The sequence below is a fragment of the Lonchura striata genome, chromosome 3, assembly GCF_046129695.1.
Source record: "Lonchura striata isolate bLonStr1 chromosome 3, bLonStr1.mat, whole genome shotgun sequence".
Lineage (NCBI taxonomy): Eukaryota > Metazoa > Chordata > Aves > Passeriformes > Estrildidae > Lonchura > Lonchura striata.
The window spans coordinates 111,882,672-111,906,714 of record NC_134605.1 but is presented as its reverse complement, the minus strand read 5'-3'; the positions used below and the strand labels follow the sequence as shown (position 1 = coordinate 111,906,714).

At 42.7% G+C, this 24,043-nt stretch overlaps 1 protein-coding gene across 13 annotated transcripts in view; it reads left to right on the top strand.

Annotated features, from left to right (window-relative positions):
* The window catches only part of HMBOX1 (homeobox containing 1), a 118,207-nt gene that overhangs the window by 6,206 nt on the left and 87,958 nt on the right, over positions 1–24,043 (top strand). The window lies entirely within an intron of this gene.

Here is a 24,043-nt window from a genome sequence, read left to right as displayed (position 1 = left end):
GGCATTTTTTTGTTCTCCATATGTACAAGTTACATTTTTAAGCTTTATGAAATTTACATGAATCCCATTCACTGCTGTTGGGTTAAGGAAGGAATTTACAAGTCAGGCATAAAAATTCTGTTAATTATGTTTGGCTCTGCCCCCAGTTGAATCTTGCTTGTCCTGAGTTCCTGGTATCGGTCTCCCCACTTCTGAACTTAATATTTAAAAAGCCTTTTTTATTTTTCTCTTTGCTTCCTCAGAATTTGTATGTTCAGCAGCAGGATAACTACCACTGAAACAATAGTGTAGGCTACTCTTTCAGTGGCCTTGTGAACAGCCAGTTTTGTTCTTCTGATAAGCCCTTGCCCTATCAATTGGGAAGTGCAGCATATAGTCATTTCCTGCACTTCGAGCTGCCCGTTCCTTCTGAGCTCCGAGGCAAGCACTGAATCTGCTTTTTGTTCTTGCTGTGGCACTGTACTACTGATGGCAGCAGAAAGCAGTTAGTTAGTTCATCAAATACAAGCGCTGTTCCTGCTTGGATATTTATTCTGACCTTTACTTTGGACAGTTTCTCTGCCATGATCAGATTCTCTGATTACAATGTCAGCTTTCACCAGAAATCTCTTTGTGATTTAACTGGCAGCGTTTGAGGGTTTGAGCAACTGGGTGTGCAGCAGCTCTGACATGGAAGTGGTGCTTGAGTGTTGAAAAAGTTCTTCCTGGCAATGGAATTTCCTTTTTAGGCTCTACCATACGTTTTATTTTATGACTCAGGGCAAACTTCTTCACTTGCCCCTGTTCCAGTGTGGAATATGGAAATAATACTTTCAGGGCTGTTTAGATGTTTTTATATTTAAGAAGTATGTGGAGATTCTTGGCTGGCTGTTAATGGGTGCTGCTGCTCTTGGGAGTATAACCCTGCTTGTCAGAGGTGTAGTTACCCAGAATGAGAACTGGTTATGTGAGCTAATACTGATTTTCCATGGCCCAGGAGGGAGGAGTAAGTAGCTGATCAGAGTCTGCACAAGTAAATTGCATTACATGTGATTTCCAGACATCATAGCTGGTCATTCCCTGTTTGCATTTCATGGGAGCTCCATCTGCTTGGTGGAGTGGTGCTGTTTAGTGATAAGTCTGAAAATGAGGGAACTTGCTGAACTTGAAACTTATTCCTCCCTCTTTAATTTCCTGGTCCACAGAAGTTGAGTGATGTTAACATATTGGAGATTCATAAAATTTAAGGCGAGAACAGATAATTAAATTGCCTTCCCTGATATGTTTTATATGCTTTGTATCACAGGCTTTTAAATTTTAATCATTTACTCTGAAACTGAGACCAGTAAATGATGTTTGGCTAAAAACAATTTGAAAGCTTTCCAGCCCTGAGTGTCCATCACTGGTAATTTCAGGCTCATCACTTCTCTTGGTAGTTATAAGAGGCTGATTTCTAATTTGAATTAGTCTAAGTTGTGCCGCTGGTTCTTGTTAGGATTTTCCTGACAAGATTAGAGCCCTTTAGAATCCAGGACTTTCTTGCCATGAAGGTACTTACACTCTGTAATCAAGTTACTTGATAGATAAGGAAACAGAGTTGAGCTTTTAAGTCTCACTCTGAGGCATTTTCTCCAGCACTCAGATCATCCAGTGATTCTTCATGGTCTCTGTTTATTTTTAACATTGTGGAGACCAAGAAAGGTGCCTGCTCCAGCCTGTGCCTGATCCATACCAAATTCCGAGGTGCCTTTAGCCCTTTTTGCTGCATGGCCATTGAGAAGGTTCCCAGGAGCCCTTTTGCATAGGGAAATCCTGTTCATGAGCCTTGCTGCCCCAGCACTGGCATTCTTTACTCGAGTAAAGTCTGCCATTTAGTAGTCACAGTCTGCATTTTTTAGATTATAAATTAGCCTTTGTATTCTGATGGGTTTGACTTTCCTGAGCTAATTTAAGGCAGGTTTCAGCCTCCTTTCTCCTGCTGTCCTTTCCTCCTAATAATGTCCTGTTGTGCTACATCCTGGTGTCACTCACAGATTTTTATCTGCAGTGATAAAAATGTTGAACTGCATCAGACCTTAAATTTAGTGACAAAAAAAAAATAGCATGATGCAATCCCAGGAAGTAGATTAAGAAGTGTCTGACTGACAGCTCTCGGATACGAAGCAGCCAATGTGGGTTTCCAGCAGAACCAGAGTACGCTCTGTGCGTGTACTTGACTGTGCTCAACTACATTTGTAATCTCAAAAGAACAAACTTAGTCCTTTATCAAGACATTTGCCATTAAAACGTGCTGACTGGCACTACCAGTGTCCTTGTTCTGGTAATTCTTTACTGGGAAAATACAGATTTTTCTTTTCCTGTTCTTTGCCTGGGTGGATACCCATCTTAGAGCTTTGCAGATTTGCTCCATCCCCTCGCTGAGCATTGGTGAAATGGAAACATCCACCTGGCCTGGGGTGAAAGGCCTCTTTGGTGCATGGGTTTTAGGCTGATTTAAACGTTCCCCTGCAAATGGACTTGCTGGGAATCATCTTTTATTGCTGGTGAATTAGAAGGTGCTTCATGTGACAAAGGCATGTTGCCCCAGTCAACACAAAACTGTTCCCAGTGGTTTTTCCTTCCACTAGAAAGCTACTGGGGTTTAAATTTTATTATTGGTACTGTGCTTGTTTTTTAAAATGCCTTGAGTCTTGTACTTTGGTTGTTAAGAGAAACATCCCAAGGCTTTTTGTTTCTGGATGTCCTCAAGGGTAAAATGGGCAGCACTTTTGGGGTGACTGCGGTGCATCTGCTGCCAGGTCCGTGGAATTGTGGAAGTGCTGAACTTCCTACCTTTACAAGGCTACTTCTGAAGATACTCGTGATTTACCCTTCAGTTCATGGGCATTATTCTCATAAATACTGGTGTCACTCCTCTGTCACACTCAAGGAAATTCTGATTTATTCATAGCACTGTGCCTTCTTGCGTTTTGTTAAAAATGCAGCTGCCTTCGCTTGCTGGCTCTTCCCTTGAATTTCCCTTTTCCTGTCCCAAACTGATTTAGCTTTTACTCCCTCCGTATTGCAGCTGTAATCAGCAGTGCACAGGAATGTTGTCTTCTACAGGAGAGGCATTATTTTTTCATTGGTTTTTAGGATCCTGGATAACGTGGAATCTTGAAGCCAAACCTCATTTAAATACCACTAACAGGAAGAAGTAAAATGTGTGGTGTTCTAGATTGTTTGGTGTTTTTTTTTTTTCAAGTTGAGTGTTTTCAAGGATTTGCTCCCTGAGAAAGTCCCCTATTTTGAAACCTGCAAATTCCAGGCAGATAAATTGCAGGGAGGTCAGGCGAGTATCTAAAGTTTGGGATGTCTGCTTCCCTTCTGGCTATCGGGTGGGAAGCTGGCCACAGCGATAGGCTTTGAGGAAAGATTGGGAAGAGAGAAGAAAGGGGAGAGCACTGAGGAACAGGATCTTGGAGGCTGGGGAGGAAACTGGAAGAAGCTGTGCCGTTTGTTCTCCTACACTCCGAGGTGTGGAAGTGGAAGGCAAGTGATGAAGACCCAAAGCTGTGGAGTTCTGGTGGACGTGGCTATGTCATGTCATGGCAGCCTCTGAGCTGAGCCAGCAGCTCTCCTGCCTCCCGGTTAAATCAGGATCTGATTTTCCTGTTCCTCTGCTGTCTTCTTGCAGGAGTTGTTTATTGACTGAAATTGTTTCCATATGGCTGCAATGTAGAGCTTGATTACATTAAACGTGGTGCTTTCCTGTGGCATTACAGTGCTATGGAAAGATCATCCCTCCCTCTCTCCCCTTCCTTCATAAAACCTTGGGCTTTGAACTTGTTCAGGTATTATCTTCTTTCCCCTCTGAGCCTTGTAAAATGGGAAAACTGGGATCCAGATCTATTTTGGGTCATTGTATTTGATTGCTTAGGTGGGTTACCTTGGCATATAAATGACTCATAAAATAGTTAAAATGAAGATTAAAGTGGCAGCAATGCTGGAACTCGGCCTCCAGGGTGTTAAACACTGAACAAGCAGAAAACCTCTCTGCTTCCAGAGAGGTTTGGGACAGTCCATTTGGATTGTACTTGTTGACACTAATGATCCATTTAAATGCTGCTCCAGGAAGGTGTTAAAATTCCTGTACTCTGGATGCTGGAAGGCAGATTCCCTGCTTATCTGGAGCCTAGAGGCTGTGTCCAGTTAGTGGGAAACAGATCTGTTTAATGGCAAATGGATGCATCTATATCTTTGATAAGAATAAAAGCTGATTGCTGGCTAAGTTGGCAGATAAAACCAGCAGTGAAACATCTCTACCTTCTCTTCGTAATTACACCTAAACCTAAGTTTATAATCGGAATTCAAAATTGATTTTTTTGTTTAAAAAAGTTTTCTTTTTAAATAGGTTGAAATATAAAAATGCCTTTTTCTAAAGCCTGAGCTTTTTGGTATAATGCCTCTGTTCTTGTAATGGACTCCAACAGAACCTCAGCATTGTATTTCTACTGCCAATATCTCAAGTCAAACCAGTGGAGTGGTGGTTGTCCTTGGCTGAACACATGGAACCAGAGTCTGACAAAACAGTAAACCTGTTTTTTTGACAGAAGTAGCCTCTTCTGCATGTGCATAGAGAATATTTACTTGATTTCTGTGTATACCACAGCCTATTTAATTCAAAACTGAGAAACCATTTGGGAGCTTTAAATGCCGAAATACTTGTTTTCCTCCCCTAACATAAGGTGGAAAAAAGAACAATGAGGGAGGAGATTCACTAATACTGAAATCTTTCCGTGGAGGACACAGCAAGGTTCAATTCATTTAATAAAGAGAATTCATTTGTTTTCACTAAAGCATTTTAAAATGCAAACCATGTTTCTGTAACCCTTTTATGCATCCTGCACCTATGATGTATCATTCAAGATTAATAAAACCGTAATACATAAAAGCTGGCATTTTAAAATTGTTTTATAAACAGTCTGGATACACAGGGTGGAAACTGGAATGCAGGTATGCTGCTCTTCAGGCCCTTGCCTGGCTAGAGGATGAAGTTTTTGGGTTTTTTTTGATTTAGTGGAAAATGAAAGGTTTAGGGGAAGATTTAAGCCCTGAGCACGTGTTGATGTTCAGGGTGGTGTCAGTCACTCCAAGGTGTCCATGGCTCAGAGAGAGGCTCAATGAATGTCCCTCAATAAACGTCCTTCCTAATTTAGAGGTATCTGACTTGTGAGCTGGCAGGTAAAAGGCCAGTGACCATGGAGTTGTCATGGCCATCTCCTCTGATTGTCCTTAAAGGAATTACTGCTCTTCAGTGCTTGGAGCAAAAGATGTGGGCACCTTCTCCAAATTGGGATATTGCAAGTCTTAAAACTATGAGAGCTGCCTCCCTTTAGCCCACACTGAGACGTGACAATCAGGGAGGGTGGATTTAAACCCTTCTGTTCTGCTTGTTGTTTCAACACTGCTACTTGTCCAACATTTCCAGTATCGGGAGGAATTTCCTCATGGAAAGTCAGTCAGGCATTGGAAGCAGCTGCCCAGGGAGGTTTGGAGTCCCCATCCCTGGAGGGGACTGGATGTGGCACAGGAAGGGACAGGAGGTGATGAATGAGGCACTCAGTGCTCCGGGCTGGTGACAAGGTGGGGATCAATCACAGCTTGGACTTGGTGATCTCGGAGGTCTTTTCTAACCCAAATGATTCTGGGATTTTTTTTTTTTTTCTTTTGTTTTTGTGGATCCTTTGATGGATGGCTTGTAGACATTGCGAAGAGAGAACTTCTTGCAAAAGGCTGAGGATCCTGCAGCTGGATGCCTGCAGATCTCAATTTATCTGGAAATCCTCTCTGCTTACCTCCCTGTTTTCCAAAACACTGTGGGAAAGGTAGGCTGGAGAAACAGGAGTTTTCTTCTGTCCCTCACACAACCCACTGGCTACATGGGAGCAAAAATTAAGACAAGGACATTTAATTTTAAGTGTTGTCATCATCACACAGAAAGTCACAATTTATCTTTCCTTCTCCCTGTCACAGAGCTTGTCTGTGCTGCTACTCACACAGCAGAGCTGCTTTCTGCTTCTTATCCACTGCATGACCAGCTAAAACAAAATTAAAATTTCACTGCTTTGAGCCCCTCCAGAACTGCCTTCAAGAAGCAGCTTTACCCTAATCAAGTTCAGTTGGTTTGCCAGTTATTTTTCCATTGATTTCCAGAACTGCTAAAACACAATGAATTGGTGAAGACTCTCTTGTGTATTTTGTGTGAGCTCAGATATTTGAATATGGAGTAGATGAGTATAAATATCTGCAATTTCCATTAAAATTCGATCTCTTTAAGGAATAAGTCCTTAAAACAAGCTCTAACTGACGTTAGAGGCAGTGGGATTACTCTCTGTTGGCTCTCACAAGAACTGAACTGGAACTATATTGTGGATATTTTGTTTTTAATTAGCAGATCACTGAGTTCTAGTCCTTTCATATTTAAGAATAATTACTTCTCCATTGTTTTTGCTTCTGACAGACTTTTACTGTCAGCCTTCCAGAGGAGACATTGGCCCTCCCTCCAGTTATCTGACAAAACAATTTACTGTGAGCAGCCTTCCCACACCCCTCATGGCAGAAATTTGCCTCTGATGTCCTCCTTGGTGCTGCTCCCCAGCTCTGTTTTATGCTCTTCTTCTCTTCCAAATAAAACCTGCACAGGGATGGGATTAAAACACTTAAACTCCCCTTGCCCACTCCTGAAAAATTCCACTTTCTTGCTGGCTGTCCAGTGAGCACCGTGTGTTCCATGTCCTGCAAATCACTGGATGAAGAGGATGATCCTTCAGTTTTCTTCTAATGAGAATGACTTCTGAGAAGGCTGCAGGCTCAGGGCCATGCTGCCATTGCAGTATTATCAGTACATTTTGGCTGCAAATGTGATTTCTTTTTTCTTTAATATTAAAGGGAGGAGTTATGACTTCTGAGCTATAATTGTGTGGAGACATTATTTGGGCAGACCTCCTAAACTCTCCTGCATTAATCTGGATGTGCTGGATACGAGCTCTGTGCTCTTACAGCTGCTGAGGAGAGTCTTGGACCGTGACTGATGTTTGCAGAAAGCAGAGAAATTGCAAATTACGTGTTTTGATGCTGCACCTTGCCTGTTTTCTCTGCTATTGTTGGTAGTATTTCTTTTGTATCCATTCCTGCACCATTTGTAGTCACAGTTCCCAGTTCTAAATTTAACTTAAACCCAGTTTTGACTTGACTTTTTGCTTTTGGCCTTAGTCAGCCACCAAGCAGAAGTGATTTAGCAACATTCCCTCAGGTTTCAGAAACCACCCTGCTGCACCGTGCCTACTCCAGGGCTCTGAGGCTGCCGGGCTTTGTAGGAAGATGTATTTTTGTAGCCCAGTCATTACCCCAGCACCAACCTAAATCCAGGTGGATCATCGTGTTCCTGCACAGTTATTTTTGGAGCAAGTTGCACTGGAAAATTTCACTTAAGGTGAGAGTTTGACTGGACAAGCTCAAGAGGTGCTGTCCAGCCTCTGCAGTTCTGTGGTCTGTGCAAAGGGGGAAATTAAACAGATTATTTTAATGGAGATGCATCCTTGTGCTTTTCATCCTGTCCCCTGTTCTCCCTCTCACCTTTTCTTTGAAAAAGAGAGTTTTTAAAGTGTTTTACTGTAGTTCTTCAAGACATGCAACTCTTGCTAGATTGAACACCGTGGCTGGCACAGGGGAGACTTAAAATGCAGTTGTTTAATTGGCATTTTACATGGCACGCTTTGAAATTGAGGATTGATTGAGGCTCCTGCTTTGCTGCTCTGTTTCTGCAAGGCAGCAATGGTACAGAAATAAGGGGGTATGTCCTGAGAGTGTTGCCTGGAGCTGGTTCTGAGCTGCACCACTACAGGGCTATGCAGGTTTATTACTCTGCATTTGGGCAGCTATAAAGTCATGTGTATGCAAGAATTGCAAAACTCAGCATAGGAACTGAGTTCAGTTAAAATCAGGTGTAAGAAATGTGCTGTTGGGGTCAGATCTGAAGTTTGCCTTAGCTCTGGCACAAGGCTGGTTAATGCAGTGCTGGATGCTGAGGAGAGCCTGGAAGAACAAGGCAAACATTTGACCCCTCTCCAGAACATCCTTGAAGCCATCCTCACTGTGTGCTGCAGATGTTCTGGATATTCTCTGTATGCCTCCTTTTCCACCCAAAGGGAGGTCCAGATGTGTTGAATCCTGAGCCATGTCCATTGGAGTGTTTTCCTCTGCTGAATGTCCCATACCTGGAGGCCAGGTAGCCCTTGTGAAGGGAGGTGCTGTTAGTTCAGTTCCTAGTGAGACAGTGTCCTTAATTTCTAATTTAAGTCACCTTTTTTACATTTTGGCTTGTTTCATTCTTTTTGTTTTCTTTTTCTTTAAATCTCTGTTCAGTCCTGTGCCACTTTAAGCATGAACAAATACAGTATTTAGAATGTGATCTGGATAGTGAGTCCTTCCCATCCCCATCCTCACTGGTGTGTTCACAGGGCTGTTTAATAACTCTGGTACTTGGTTCACATGGAATGATTTGGGAGAGCATGGACATGTCACTTCATGGTCTGACTGGAATTTGGGATAGTTTTGCTAGAAGTGATTAGGGGAGTGTCCAAAGTTCTGAGTCAGCAAGACCCTGCGAGTGCTCACCCCTAGCAGAGAGGGAGGGCAGGACACAGCTTGGATTTCTGATGGATCTGCATCCAGAAAAACACACCTGGCTGTGTCCAGAGTGGCACAAACCCTGTGGAATAAGGGCAGGGAATGATTTCTCTCCATTTTGGGCACTCTCCAAACATCTCTGGGACTTGCAGTTACTGTTTAACTCTGGCTCTGTGTACTCTTCATACGCAGGGACTAAGTCTGCTGTCCTTCAGAAAATGAAGGTTTTTTTCTGACCTGTCAGTGCCTTTTTGGTGTAGATGTGATTGCTATTTGCCTGTCATTTCTCTAACTTGTAAACCTGTCTCCAGTGTATGCAGTTTTATGTCCCATTAGCTTGCTCTTTCTCATCTTACTGCACAGCACTGTAATCATCTGTTCTCTTTCTACCCCTAAATACTGGCTTTAAATACTGTTTTCTAAAAACCTTCCTCCTAGAAACTGCTTGTGTGATACTTCCCTTGCATACAGTGATATATGTAAGACTTGAACAAAGAATTTCATATTTAGTTCATTGTAATTTTTTTTTTTTATAGATAATTTATTTGATAGTTGTGCTTTTTGGCACCTCCTAATTTACCTAAAAGGTTATTTTTTATAGGACATATGTTAGCACAGTGTTTCAAGTGCTGTTCAGCAGTGGTGATTCTTCAGTGGGGGGGAAAGAGCTGAAAGCAAAGGAAGTTCTGTGAGTTGCATCACTGAAAGCACAAGGGTAAATGTTTTTTTCTTGCCAGTTGTTAAGTCTGTTTCCTGCTTTTACTTTAATGTCTGCGTATAAAAAGATTTTGGTTTCTTTGTCCCCTTGCACTTGAACTAGAAACTGTAATCTATTTGTGGTGCATTGTAGAGAAGTTATTTTTTTAGTACTTTCGGTTTAACAGTTTCTCTGTAGAGAAAAAAAACCAGATTGAGGCATCCTTCCAGTGAAATATAAAACTAGAGGATTGTGATATCTGAATTTAGCAATGCCTCTGCTAATAGGACCAAAGATGACAAACCAGATTGAATAGTCCCTTATCCCTCTGTTTTGGAGAGAGCCAGGCTGAAGAGAATAATCTGCAAATAAATAGCTGGGAATGACATTTGCATTTCTCCTTGTAAGAAGTTGGTAACAGTTCTACAAGGAACGGATTGGAAATGAGTTTTCTTAACCTGTAATGAGTAGGGAGCTTAAATTTCATTGCTGCTGAGGATTTCTAGCCAAAGATTTCTGTTTTACAGCTGTTATTAAAAATTTATGGGGCAGCTCGAGATCAAAGCAAATATATATTCTCTCTATTATGTAAACTTGGTTTTGTGCAACATATGCATTGCATCTATATAGTTTAGGCAGGATTTTTTGTTCTAGCAAAGGCAAACATAGTACAGTTATAGCCCAGTGACTAATGGTGATCTGATTCTCTTTCTTCATTTCTTATTTTCCAAGCAGCTCAGGAAAAGTGAGGTGCTGCCCTTGCCTTGTGTCTTGGTTGAAATCTTCTGTACTGTGCTTCATACTGAGGTTTTGTTACAACTGGTTTTTTTTTGTGTTCCACATAACCCAGGTTTCCCACTGGTGTGCTGAAGGACTTCCTTGGACTGCCTTTCACTTCTTTAAGTCCAGACCTGAAAATATTTATAGAGAAATTTAACCTTATGGGGTGGATCACCCCCCAGTCAGGGCTTTAGGGTACAAGAGGTTTTCAGGAATGGGGTGGCCTGGCTTCTGTGCCACACTCCAGATACCGGGCTCCTTATAAATACCTTGTGTTCATTCATATTTCTTCTCTGAATATTTTCTTCTTGCCCTCCATTCCCACCTTGCTGCATATGAAAGCAAGCTGTCAATATTAGCATCTTTTATCAAATTTTTAGAGTAAGGGCTTTTTTTTAATATGTTAGCTTTGAGAATATATTGGTTGTCAATCTCAAACTTTACCAGAACCTGCCATCTCATTTTCAAAGTGAAAGCTTAGACATGAACCCTGATGGTTCCAGTTGGAGAAAACAACTGGAAAACCTAAAACCACAGGATCATTAAGGTTGGAAAAGACCAAAGAGATCAAGTCCAAGCTGTGATTGATCCCCCAACTTGTCACCCAGCCCAGAGCTCTGAGTGCCACGTCCAGGCCTTGCCTGCGCACCGCCAGGGATGGGAACTCCAAACCTCCTTGGGCAGCCCCTTCCAGTGCTTGAGCACCCTTTCCATGAGGAAATTCCTCCTGGTTTTCCAACCTGAGCCTCCCTTGGCACAGCTTGAGGCTCTGTCCTGTTGCCATGTCATGGTTTCTGAAGGGCTGTGGTTGCTGTACTCAAGCATCTCGTAGAGATTCACACATTCCAGTTCTTTTTTGGTTTGTCTTCCTTGTATCCCACTCTGTCCCATGTTTCCAGCTGCCCGGTGGTCTCTGAACTCTCTTTGATTTATTAAAAAAATATGGATGTTGATCTAGTACCAATATCCAACTGTGATGGACAAAAACTCTCTAACAGTTTAAAGTTAGAAAGTGTGTGTTTATTCGACGCCGGGCAGCGTGCAGGATCACTCCCAAATCCACACCACAGCTTCCAGGTGGTTACAGAGTCTTTTTATCCATACAAGTATTGAATACCCAAAACACAAATACATATTCATCATTTTGGTACATCCCATTCCTCTCTTTGTATGCTAATCACTCCAAAAGCCCTCCAGCATGCGTGGTTTGTTCCTTGAAAGGGGTCGGTGTCCCTTTCATGGGGAGGGGTCCCAAATGAAGAAGTAAATGAAGTCTTCCTCATTCTGACCTTTCTACCTTTTCAATGCAATATGTCAAATGAACTCTTGGTAGAACTCCCATTCCTTGTCTTCAATTGGTTTCAGAACAGAGGAGGCCCACAATTGTCTTATGTTCCTAAAAGCTATTTGTCAGTTTGTATATTCTTCATTATAAACCCAGCTAACTAAACATTGTGCTGACAAGCAATCAATTATTAGTTAACTACTAACTCTTAACTTCAAGGCCTACTCATTTATTTTAATTAACTCTAGTAAGGCTTATTTCTAACTAAAATCTTAGCTCCTCTAAAATCTCTAAATTCCTTAAAATTTACGTTTCAACATGAGCTGCTGCTTTTGCACTTGCTTGGGTTTGTGTGCACAGCCCTGAGTGTAGCTGAGCCCTTGGTGTGCTGTTACTTTAAAGCACCGATACAAAGGCTGTAGAGGGAGGGAAGGCAAAAATCTGAAAAGCTGCTGGATCTTAAAGATTAATCAGCCTGGTTTAAATAACAAGCAAAGCTACAAACAGCCTTTTCTACCCAGCGTGCTTTCTTCCATTGCTTTTGCAAAGTTGTTTCTCCAGGGGAAGATTTCAAGCTCCATAAGACTTGTGTTCTTACATTAGTGTCAGGACAAGGGCTAAGATTATTTGTGTGAATATGTAAAAAAACAATTCCATTACCTGGGGTTCCTTTCACGCTTTCTCCCCAGTGGAATTATGGCCTCACATTGCATGATGGTGTATCTGTTCCTGTTTGTGCAGATCTGAATTAACAAACTCAGGCCAGGGGGCTCCTGTGCATGAGCTGAGAGAAGAAGAAGTCAGTGTAAATGACAGCCTATGACACAAAACCAGCTCTATTTATAAATGTAATGAAGGACATACAACAGTGCTCTCACTAGAGGGGTGCAGGCAGACCTAGGGTTGCTGTAACGTGGGTGGTTTGTGGGGTTTTTTGTATTTTTTTTTTTTCATTTGAAGGGCAAAAACCTCCGCATCTGTGAACAGCTTCCTGCACCCTTTTAACTCACAAAGATTTGATTCAGTTCTGCTGCAGGGAAGGGAGTGGTAGGAGCAACCTGAAGATGGGGGCAAGTCCCAGAGCACATCACCCCCCAGCACTGCATCAGCAGAACTGGCAGCCCCTTCTCCTCCCTTTGCTGGGGCTTTTCAGCTCCTCTCCCTCCTGGGTTTGTCTGCTTCCCTAAGCAGGCTCAAAGAAGGGTTGTAAAACCACGATGGGGGCAGGGGGGAGCAGGTAGAAATGATAATTTATTCCTTTACATTTTCTCTTCTTTTCTAAATTGATTACCAGTTGTGCTTACAAAGCACCATTTACAACAGAAATCAAACCTGAGGGGGTCTTGTTCAGATCTGGATCAAACAGCAACTTTCCATATTGGTGGTACTGACTTGCTGTCTCTTGGTGGACTGTAAGGTATTAGAAAAAGGTCTCTGAAATAATTGCAGCAAATGGGTATGGTCTGTCTCCTGGGCACGTTCTCAAGCACTGTCAGTGTTGCAGAGATTGTCTGAGAAGCAGAAGCGATGCAGGATTTTATCAATATTTGTAATTAAGAAAATATTCTGGCTGAAATGGTCAGTGGTTTTATGAATCTGCTGTGTCTTGTAGTATTAGTGGGCTACAGGGTGGCCCGTGGAACTGTTTGCAAAAAGTTGGACTTTTTTTTTTTTAAGGTTAAGAAATTTGATCTTAACCCAAGGCAAAGGGAAGAAGTGTTGTGCACAGCAGCCAAGGTGGACAGGACATCTGAGGTTGTTGTCAGACCTCTTTGTGCCTGTAAAGCGTTGAGATGAGAATTAATAGTTTTACCACCATCAGAGGTTGAGATGAGAATCAATAATTTGGAGTGTGCTCTGGTGATGGAAATGTGTATATAAATGTACACATTTATATGATAAAATGAAAGTGTGTATTCATTTATTGAACAGCATTTGATATAAGATCAGAGTTTATATTTAGAGAGATAAAACAGCTTTTTTCTCTCACCCCATGAAGAGCAGGGTGAGAGGGCAGGTTTGGGTCACAGGGAGGTGGAAGCAGGACTGGGAGGACTGGCTGTGGTCCTCTGTGGGACACTGGGGCCCAGGAAAGTGATGCTCCAGCATCCTGCCTCTGTGGCAAAGCAAAATGTCAGCAGTGATAAGTGATGGAGGGAGAGATTTCTTGGTGGTTGGACATTTATTAAGGAAGGATTTTTTGCCTTAGAGAGGCTTAAATCGTGATATCCATCAAAGAGTGGTTATTAGATCACCTGGCAAGCAAGAGAAAACAAGGAAAAACAAGAAATTGTGTTTTCTAGCACTTGCTGTCCTGTTGCTTCTCTAGTCATGATTTTTTGGGGAAAATTGTTTTTGCTGAATAGTGGATTCTCAGACAGGCAGTTAAGGGAAAAGAAGTCTGTTGCTTTTATTTGAAACATCTTGGAAAGGAAACAGTCTTAAAGGCAACAATAAATGTTCTGGCATAATGCAGACTAAACCATCCTTAAAACAAGTCTGTATCCATCACTCTGATATACTGGAGTCCCAGTCTGCTGATTTGATGTCAGGATGATGAATTATGACCTTTTATTATTTATTTATTTTAAGGTTTAGTTGCAGACTTTATAAAAATATATAAAGTCTGCAACTAAAGTAGGTCTGGATTTCGTTGTGAGGTTTATGGGATGGCTGGGAGAAGTCTATGGTTTTGGAGCAGAAATGGGTGGCTTCTTTTCTTGTATTTGTGTATATTTTATATATACCCAAATGCGTTTGTATGTACATAAAATTTATTTATATAGACACACTTTACGCTGGGTGAAATTACAATCAGGTGTAAATCACTTTTACTTCTGTACATGGCAGTGGTTAGAGGTCAATATGTGGGTGTTGCCTCCTGTGCTCAGCAGGGCTCCTATGTGTGGAGACACAAATTTAAGCTGATAGGGAACCAATTTCAGATGAAGCTTTGTGAGGCGCTCACAGTGACACTTGGGTTGTACAGATTTATTTAAATTGCTCTGAGCTCTGGTTTAATCCTTCCAATTTGTGTAGACAAAGCCATTGGAGAGCATCCCTGAAAATACCCTGCAAATGTTTTGCATGGCAAACATGGTGCTGCAGTTCTCCCAGGCCATTTCAGTCACGGGGTACCATGGGATGTGGCCAAGCCCCTTGGCCTGCCCCGTGTCCCTGCAGCTGTGGTTCTTGGCATGCAGTGCTGCAGTGTTCACTTGTGCAAGGCTGTGCAATCATGGAATGGTTTGGGTGGGGAGGGGCCTTCGAGCTTCTCCCATTCTGCTCCACGGGCAAGGACACCTTCCACTATCCCAGACTGCTCCAAGCCTTGTCCAGCCCAGTCTTGGACGCTTCCAGGGATCCAGGGGCAGCCACAGCATCTCTGGGCACCCTGAGCCAGTGCCTCCCCACCCTCACACGGAACAATTCCTTCCCAATATCCCATACATCCCTGCCCTCTGGCAGTGGGAAGCCATTCCCTGTGTCCTGTCCCTCCATCCCTTGTCCCCCTCTCCAGCTCTCCTGGAGCCCCTTTAGGCTCTGGAAGGGGCTCTGAGCTGTCCCTGGATCCTTCTTCAGGTGAGCACCCCCAGCTCTCCCAGCTTGGCTCCAGAGCAGAGGGGCTCCAGCTCTGGAGCATCTCTGGATTCCTCTGGACTCTCTCCAGCAGCTCCACATCCTCCTGCTGTTGGCCCCAGGGCTGGAGCAGCTCTGCAGGTGGGGTCTCACCTGAGAGGAGCAGAGGGGCAGAATCCCCCCTCCCCTGCTGCCCACACAGGACATGGGGGGTTCTGAGATGTGAGTGCACATGGCTGGGGTGTGTCCAGCTTCTCTCACCTCAGCACTGCCAGGTCCTTCTCCTCAAGGCTGCTTCGTATTTAGTCAGATATGCCTGGAGAGGTTGCACATTACCAGGCCTTTGTTTTAAAATAAAACTCTCAAACAGCTCTCCTGACCAAAAACCTCAAGTTTTTCATCGTCTTTGAGTTTGCCAGTGTGGCTGTTGGAAAGCTATGGCCTTGGCTTGTGATAGTGTTGATATCTCATCTTGGTGTCTCAAATAAATCTGATACAAAATTTCATCAATTGCCTTATTCCTCATTTGGATTAAAACCTTCTCTACTTTGTGACAGTGAGTAAATCACCCCCTAAATTTCTTGACGTTGCTTTTGCAGCTTCCTAGTGTGGGAGTGACCAACTCTGCTTGCTCACAGCAGTTTAATAATTTCTAAGCAACTTACTACACCTGTTGGAACATTTCCTTTATATTCCATGTGATACAAAACTCATGCCCAACCCCTTCCAGTTCATATTTTTAGAAGGTGTTAGAAAAAAATGGTTTGATTTTAACTTGCATATTTCTTCTTAAAGGAATGATGAATTTATTTACTCAAATATACTCAAGACCCAAATTCCTCTGGTTGTCCTGTTGCCTTCTCCCAGCATTTCCTTTGCTCCCCTTCCCTTAGCTGCTCAGGGCAGAAGTAGGACTGTTTGCCAGGTAGATTAAGATCCATGAAATCCATCCCAGAAGTTCTGTTCCTCCAATAAATGTATCCCATGGATGTTGCATGGACCTGAGTGTGGCTTCAGAGGGTGGGGGATTGTACAAAGTTAACGCCGCAGCACGTGGATCGATGCGAATCAAAGTGGTTTAAAGAGCAGGCAGGAAACTTTGGTTTGAATAATTGATCCTCACTTTTGTTTTGCACTTGTATTTCTTGGGCTCTGCTGAGAACTTCAGGGGTTTGTAGCAGGTGTCAGGATGTAACCTGAGCAATTACATTGCTTCCTATACATTTATAACATGCTGAATTAGAACTTGGTTAATCCTGCATATTTCCCAGCTGATTCCTATTTAAAATCATGTCAAGCTCCATTTGGATGGAAACTAATTCAGCTGAAAGTGCAGTTTTACTTGATGTTAAGGCTGTGTTACACTTCTGTCAAAATACAGCTTTTCTTCTAAAGTACATTTGTTAAATACAGTGAGTCTTGCTAAGCTAAGTTTCACCTAATTTCTGGTTACCTTGTCCTTCAAAACCATAGAGCTGGCAGAGCTCATCAACTTACCTTATTTTTATTCCTCATTTAAAAGCGAGAAACTGTTTTTTCTGCTTTCTGAATTCCCAGCTGATTTCTCAACTTTGAAAGCAGCAGTCATTGAACTGAGCTAAATAAGCAAAGTAAAAAGAAAATGTTTGTTCTTTTGTACTTGCAGACAAGGATTCTGCTCGAAAGATGGGTTGGCACTTCATCAGACACTGGTTCCCAGTGCTTACCGAGTGACTTCCACTGCTTCACTGCCTTGAGATTCTTCCCCCTTGGAAAATTTTTGCAAAATACGCATCTTAAAATCGTTTTTCTAATTTAAATTATTTCAATTTAGAAAGTAATTTTCAAGCTTTTATTTTTAAACTGCATGACTCTGCAGTGATGCAGATGCACCTTTGCTTGTGAGTATTGCAGCTGTGTTTGTGAAGTCAAGGGCACGTGTGGCGGCAGCCCCAGCCCTGCTCCATGGGTAGTGTTGAGCTGGATGTGGGATTGGCATCGTGCTTCTGGCTGGGGATTGGTGAACACACAGCCCAGCACTGCTGTGCCTGCTCTAGGACCTCATATCTCAAATTTGGGTGCTCCTCTGAGATCAGCCTTTTAGTGGGATGAAGAACCAAGGACTTGGAAGTCATTGAATTATAGAATCACAGAGTGGTTTGGGGTGGAGGGGACCTTAAAGCTCATCCTGTCCCATCCCTTGCCATGGGCAGGGACATCTGCTGCTATCCAAGGTTGCTCCAAGCCCTGTTCAGCCTGGCCTTGGACACTTCAGGGATCCAGAGACAGACACAGCTTCACTGGGCAGCCTGTGCCAGGGCCTCACCACTGTCACAGGGAAGAATTCCTTCCCAATATCCTATCTAACCCTGCCCTCTGACAATGGGAAGCCATTCCCTGTGTCCTGTCCTTCCACTCCTTGTCCCAAGCCCCTCTCCAGCTCTCCTGGAGCCCCTTTAGACCCTGGAAGGGGCTCTGAGCTCTCCCTGGATCCTTCTCTTCTCCAGGTGAACACCCCCAGTTCTCCCAGCCTGGCTCCAGAGCAGAGGGGCTCCAGCCCTGTCCAACCTGACCTGGAGCATTTCAGGGATGGGGAGTCCATAAACTCCCTGGGGAACATGAGCCAAGACCTCACCACCCTCACAGGGAGGTGATTCTGTCCTGCAGCTGCAGAGGGGAAATGTCCCCTGATGGACACTCAAACTCTGGATATTGCCCAGCTTTGAGTATTCCAGGGATTTTTCCTTGATGGGAAAAACCCTACAACTGAGAATGTATTCATGGCATATCTGCACTTCAGAAATACCTGAAGTATTTTACATTAAGAGCTAAGAGTGAGCTCTTAATGTGATGTCTGTGTGAAGGCCTTCAGCTGTTTCCATGACAGGATTTAGTTTCACTCCTTTGTTGTTCCTGCTCTGGAGTTTTTAAGATGAGTCTCTGGAAGGTTGGTGGGAAGGAACTTCCTGAATTGTTCCTGCTGCAGGATCCACGTCCACGGCTGGTGCCCCTGGCTGACAGCTCTGCTGGCTATTTTGAGCTCGTTTATCTTTGTAGATAATGCTTGTCCTGGCATCATTCGTTGCACTCCTTTAACTTTTAAAGGCTCTAAATGTGAGTTAAACATAGACCATCTACTTCTAAATCCTTCTTTTGTGCTCATGTGAGACATTAGAGACAGCAACAGTATGGAATCTGGAATCATGGGATGGTTTGGGTGGGAAGGGACCTTAAAACTTATCCCATTCCCCTCCCTGCCATGGGCAGGGACACCTTCCAGAATCCCAGGTTGCTCCAAGCCCTGTCCAACCTGGCCTTGTACACTTCCAGGGATCCAGGGTCAGCTTCTCTGGGCATGTCTTTTTCCAAAAAAAAGCAGTGGGACTTTGGCAGGTGGCAGAGCTGTAAAGGTTAAAATTGGAATTACTGTGTAGAAGAATAATTTCTTATTCAGAAATGGTTTAACTCTGCTGAAGGCAAGGCAGGCAAGTCTCCCTGCAGCCTCTTGAGCAGGAGCTCTGCTTGCAAAAAGAGCATCCTCGACAGATGCAGCTTCTGTGCAGTAGTTAAAAATAAATTGTGAGCAGTTTAACAAGAAAAAAAAAAAAGGTTGGGAAACAAATCTGGGCATCAGTTTATGACAACTCTGGTTTTCTGAGTGCATTGGGGAGTGAATTTTTAAGATCTTGAGGCAGGAAGTGTCTGTACACAGCCATAAGAGCAGCTTCTGCTTTTTGGGATATTAACTTTTTCTGGTCCTTAGGTCTGGGCTGTTTGCTCTCCTCAAGGGAGCTAAGCTCCATCTGCTTTTTAAAAATGGGGAAAATGCTATTTGCTACACACAGGGATTTGAGGTAGGGGTTTTTTGGTGGTTTGTCCAGCAAGGATACTTTAGGTCAGAATAAAAATCTAATATTTATGAAGTTTGGGGGTTTTTTTTCAATGTTGAACAAAAAGTGCCTTTAGTGTGAACTGAGTTTTGTCATCTAAAAATGTTGTCATTTCCTATTGCATATTTGTTTTATTTAACCAATTATTGATAACTGATTAGATAATAAAAACATAGATTTTGATAAAATTCCTTCTCTAAAACACAGAGTATTTGTTTTCATTCCTCCCCATTTTAGTTTGAAGTCAAAAGCATAAAGCTGCTTAGGATCCATAGCTTCCTGGTTTTCCTAGGAACAGAATTCTTTTTTTCTCTGTGGTTTTTTTGTCCCACATGTGTGTTGGAGATACCATTTAAGCTCTGATCCTGAAAATGCTGAAGTATGCTGGTAATCCTGCTAAATCCACTTTGAATCTCCCAAGTGGAAAAGCTCACGGAGTCAGGGCTGGGCCTTCTCTAACCAAGAACTTTGCAGCATGGTAACTTTAGATGGAGAAGCTGCAGCATTATTTAATCTTTAAAGTACTGTAATACTTTAAAATGTATTGTAATTGGATCAAAGTGACCAGGATACAGTTATTGGCTTTGTGCTGTTGCATTAAAATGTTTGCTTTTAAAAAAACCTGCTTGGTACTCGAGACAGCCGTGTTTTTGTGTATGCCAATAAAATAGGTAAAAGCACTCAGTGGTTATTCTCTGTTTTTGAGAGCTGTTATTTGCATAAAATGTTGTGTGAGCAGAGCATTGTTTGAATTCTTAGTAGATTCCTGTGCTTGAAAATTCACAGAATACCAGAAGGTTTGGGTTGGAAGGGACCTTAAAACTCATCCCATTCCAACCTCACTGCCATGGAGGGACACCTTTCATTACCCCAGGTTTCTCCAAGCCCTGTCCAGCCTGGCCTTGGGCACTTCCAGGGATCCAGGGACAGCCACAGCTTCTCTGGGAAATCCATTCCAGCCCTCACAGGAAGTCACAGGAACTGTTTGGCTTCATTCTGTATCATCCTGTCATCCTTTGTACTCTTAACCTCCTTCCAGGTTCTCCAGCATTTTCTTCCTTGATATTTTAAAGGGTTTGGAAAGTGTGAGAGTGACTGGAAAATTCAGGCAAAGAGTATGAGGGTGAAGTAAATGAAACAAAAATGGTGGTATCTATGAAGGATTCTACAAATCAAAAATAGTTTTTGTAGTAAAGACCAAAGCCAGCCAGGGAGGAGTGGGAGGAAATTCCAGTTTCCACGAGATGAATAGAATTGTACAGAATGGTTTGGGTTGGAGGGACTTTAAAGCTTGTCCAGTTCTACTCCCTTCCATGGGCAAGGCCACCTTCCAGAATCCCAGGTTGCTCCAAGCCCTGTCCAGCTTGGCCTTGGACACTTCCAGGGATGGAGCAGTTCTGAGTAACCTTTGCAGTGCCTTCAGCAAAGGCAGTTTTCCTGGAGTGAAGGAGCTCCAGCACTTTGTTAATCCCTGCCTTGCTCCCGTGATCAATGCAGGAAAACAGCCTGCTGTGAAAATTTACCACCAGAGATCAATAAGCCCTGGCTACCCAACTGTATTAAAGGGAATTGATGGGCTGAGGGATCTTGTAAACACTTGTTTGTCCCATCAGCATGTTTGTGTGTGTGGTGATGGGCAGGACGTCTCCAGAGCCCTGGCAGGGGAACGTGGCTCCGGCTGTACTCGGGATTGCTGCGGAATCGCCTCCGTTTATCTTTTAAACCACCTCGGCTGCCCCAAGATGATTACATATCAGAAATGGAAATGTTAGGTCTGATAGGGAATATTAGAAATTTTTAAATAAGAACACACAAGCTTTATTTATGCTGGCTGAATTGAGATTTAGAGAAATACCCAGCTAACTTTGGCCCCTCAATGACATTTTAAGGGATAAACGATCAATGTTATGCAAATGAGTGAATTGATCAAAACTGGTGATTTAAATCACTTTGATTTACATCAGCAAGAGAGAAGCTTTGATTTAAATCATTGATTTTAATCTTGTTTTGGGATTGTACTTTCATTATTTTCCTAAAGATAGGTTGATTTTCGTTGGCTGGTAACTATTGGAAGTGCGTTTATTTGCAGACAGGTACAGCTTTTAAGTTAATTCCTTCATTTCTTTGGGCAGGAGCAGGAATGCTTAGCTGGTAGGGAAAGTGGGGTAGGAATATGTCCTGAAGCAGGTACATAATTCAACAAATCCTCATTTAAATTCTGTAACATTTACATTTGTAAATGAACAAATTATTCCTTATATCTGCCAAAGAGGGCAAAAGTGCTTTAGCACTTGACTCTCCTTCCCAGTGCTTCTGCTATAGTTTTCATCAGCCAAAACTGGGATTTATATTTGCCTTCCTTTCTTGCCTTCCAAAACACAGCAATAGCTAATGCTGCTAAATATTTTCCATGTCATTTTAAATAACATTGTACTAAGTTTATGTTTTGCAGCAGTTGATCAAAATTGTAATATAACTGTTAAAAAAGTTAAAATTCATTTAAAATCCGTTTTTTTACATTTTGCCTTATAAATTCTAATATTAATTCAGGTAGTTTCCTAGTATTTTTTTTGATGGTGAATGTAATCCTGGTTTGGTAGTCAAGATGAAAAATGCACTAAGCTATGGAATACATATTGAATTTCTTATTTCCTCTTTGAAGGACTTGAGCAGCAGATTTTTTTAATTTAAGTGTGGAGTGTGTCTTGCAGACGAGTTCAAGTGGTTTTGGTCACTATTTAAATTCCCCAAGTGAACGAGGCAGGCAGATGCTGCCCCGTGTTCTTGTGATTAAAACCAAAACTCTTTCACACTTGTATTTTTTTGTTCCTGGGCCACAAGATTTACTGCAGCCTAAGAGCAGCTTCGGTGGAGATGGAATAAGCACAGACAAGAGATCCTGGTCTGTTTAGATTTCCTATTACACTTTGTTAACATTGATGGGATGATGATAGCTTTGTCTCAACTCTAAAGAGCACCTTAAATCCTTTGGTAATTAACTCTTTGCTTATTACTCTGCATCCTCAGCACTGTGTAAATATTTATGTTTAGGGAAAAAAGGCAACAGTTGGAGGTGTTGAGCTGATAATTCCCATCTTCAACAATATCAAACCTGTGATGCTGCTTAGAGTGCAGAGCCTCGGCTGAAAGTTGCCAGCATTTGGGTAGAAGATGCTGCAGGGCCTCCCTTTCCCCCTCCCAGAAAATGAGAATTAATTATTTTAATTGTGCTTCTTGACTTTTGTAGCACTTTAAAAGAAGCTCCCTCCCCGTGCTGATGAACCAGCACTCCAGTTGCTGGATCTGCTGCACTGTAAATGGGACAAAAGTGAGGTCCCAACATTTTGTCACTCTCAGTTTCACTTGAGTTCTGTATTATCAAGTCATTCATTTGCTGCTGTTTGTGTTCCTTGGTGATGGGGTGATAAATAGCTGTCCCTGCCATCACTCAAGTGGCTTCTGCTGGAAGTGACAAAGTGATGCAGAAACCAGGCTCTTGCAGATGTTAGCCTCTGCTTAATAAGTTAGAAAACACTTAATTTTTTTTTCTGATGAGGACAAAAAACCTTTATATTAATGCAAAACACATTTGCTGCTCAGATCTGTAAAACTGGAAGGGGGGAGTTAATGGTCCATATGACTTTTAACACCTCTGTGTGCTTCTGTCCTACATCCTAGATTAGGTTTTTAATTCTGAATCAAAAAATTCCACCCATACCGGACTACAAATCATATGTTGGTGGCTGATGCAACTTACTAAGATGGTTTATGTATTGGAATATCCCTTTGCAATAAAAACAAGTTGAGATGGAATAGAAATGTCAAATGGTAAAGGGAGATGAAGTGGGAAGAGCTGCTTCCTCATACTTGTAACACGGGGAGTAGTAGATGTAAAACGGAGTGGAAGGATATCCTTCAGGACATGTGCCAGCCTGGATAAAAAATGAGGATTTCTTGTCCATTGCTGTGAAACACTTGATTCTTGGTGGTGTTTTGTGTCTGGTCCCTTGAAGATGTGGATGTGGGAGCTGCAGTCTTTGATCCCAGCTCATCAGCCCCTGGAGATCCAGCTCCTGGCCAGCTGCAGCACACACTTCCTCCTGCTGAGCTGGACAAGCAAAGCAAAACGGGATGGGAATGTGGGGCAGGAGCAGGAATGGAAGCAAGATCTTGTGGAGTTCATGTAGAAGCTGAGAATGTGACAGTAAAAGGATGGAGAGATGAATTCTGGGAGGATTCCTACAGTGGAAGGGAAGAGCAGGAACCTTTAAAGTGAACCTGTCAATAACCCACCCCACTTGCCAAGAGTTGTGCAAACCCAACGTGGAAGTAGGGAAATGAAGAATATGATGTTTTCTCATCTTCTGTGGGCACTACAAGAAAGAGTCAACCTGATTTTCATAAAAAAAGGATATTAGGAAAATAATTTCTGTACTGGACTTCTGAAATAGCTCACTTGGGGAGTCTTAATATTCTGGTTGCTGTTCCCTGAGTTGCTGTAAGCTTTTCCTGCCAGTAACTTCATCTCAATGCAGCAACAGTTATCTGTAAAGTCTAAGTGATCCTGCAATAAAAGGGCCTTCTTAATCAGAGATGGTAACGTCTGAGACAGTCAGTGCTTTCAGCATTGGCATCCTGTTCTGCTCAGGCAATCCCACGTAGGAGGAAGACAGACACAAAAAGTGATTTGGCTGTAATGCAGCAAAACAAATTCTGGCCAAATTGTGGACTTGGAGTTAATGGGTACACAGTGTTACTCTGCGAGTCTGCAGCGCTGCCTGGAAATCAGGGGCAGTTTTGTAGCCTGTTAACTACTTAGGACTGTTTTGTTATTTCAAGTTTGGCTTCAGCCAGTGAAAAATGGGGCACTTTCACGTCTTATATTTCAAAAATAAAAACGTTTTAAGAATATTAAGGGCAAGTCTTACTCGATTGCTTTAGAGCGGGCGCTGAGGCTGTGATCTCATCCATTTATATGCCGTGTGTGTGTCATCCCCCTTTCTCCCCCAGCCAACTGGATGTTGACTTATGGTGTCAGTTTTCTCCTTGTGGATGTGGAGCGAGCCTTTCCTGCCGTTCCATGTTTTACAGTGCATCCACGCTCCGGAACGGCTGCACATAAATTGTGCCCAGGCCATTTAAGAACATCGGATCCTGCAGGGTCAGACTGGCTGACGAGCCCAG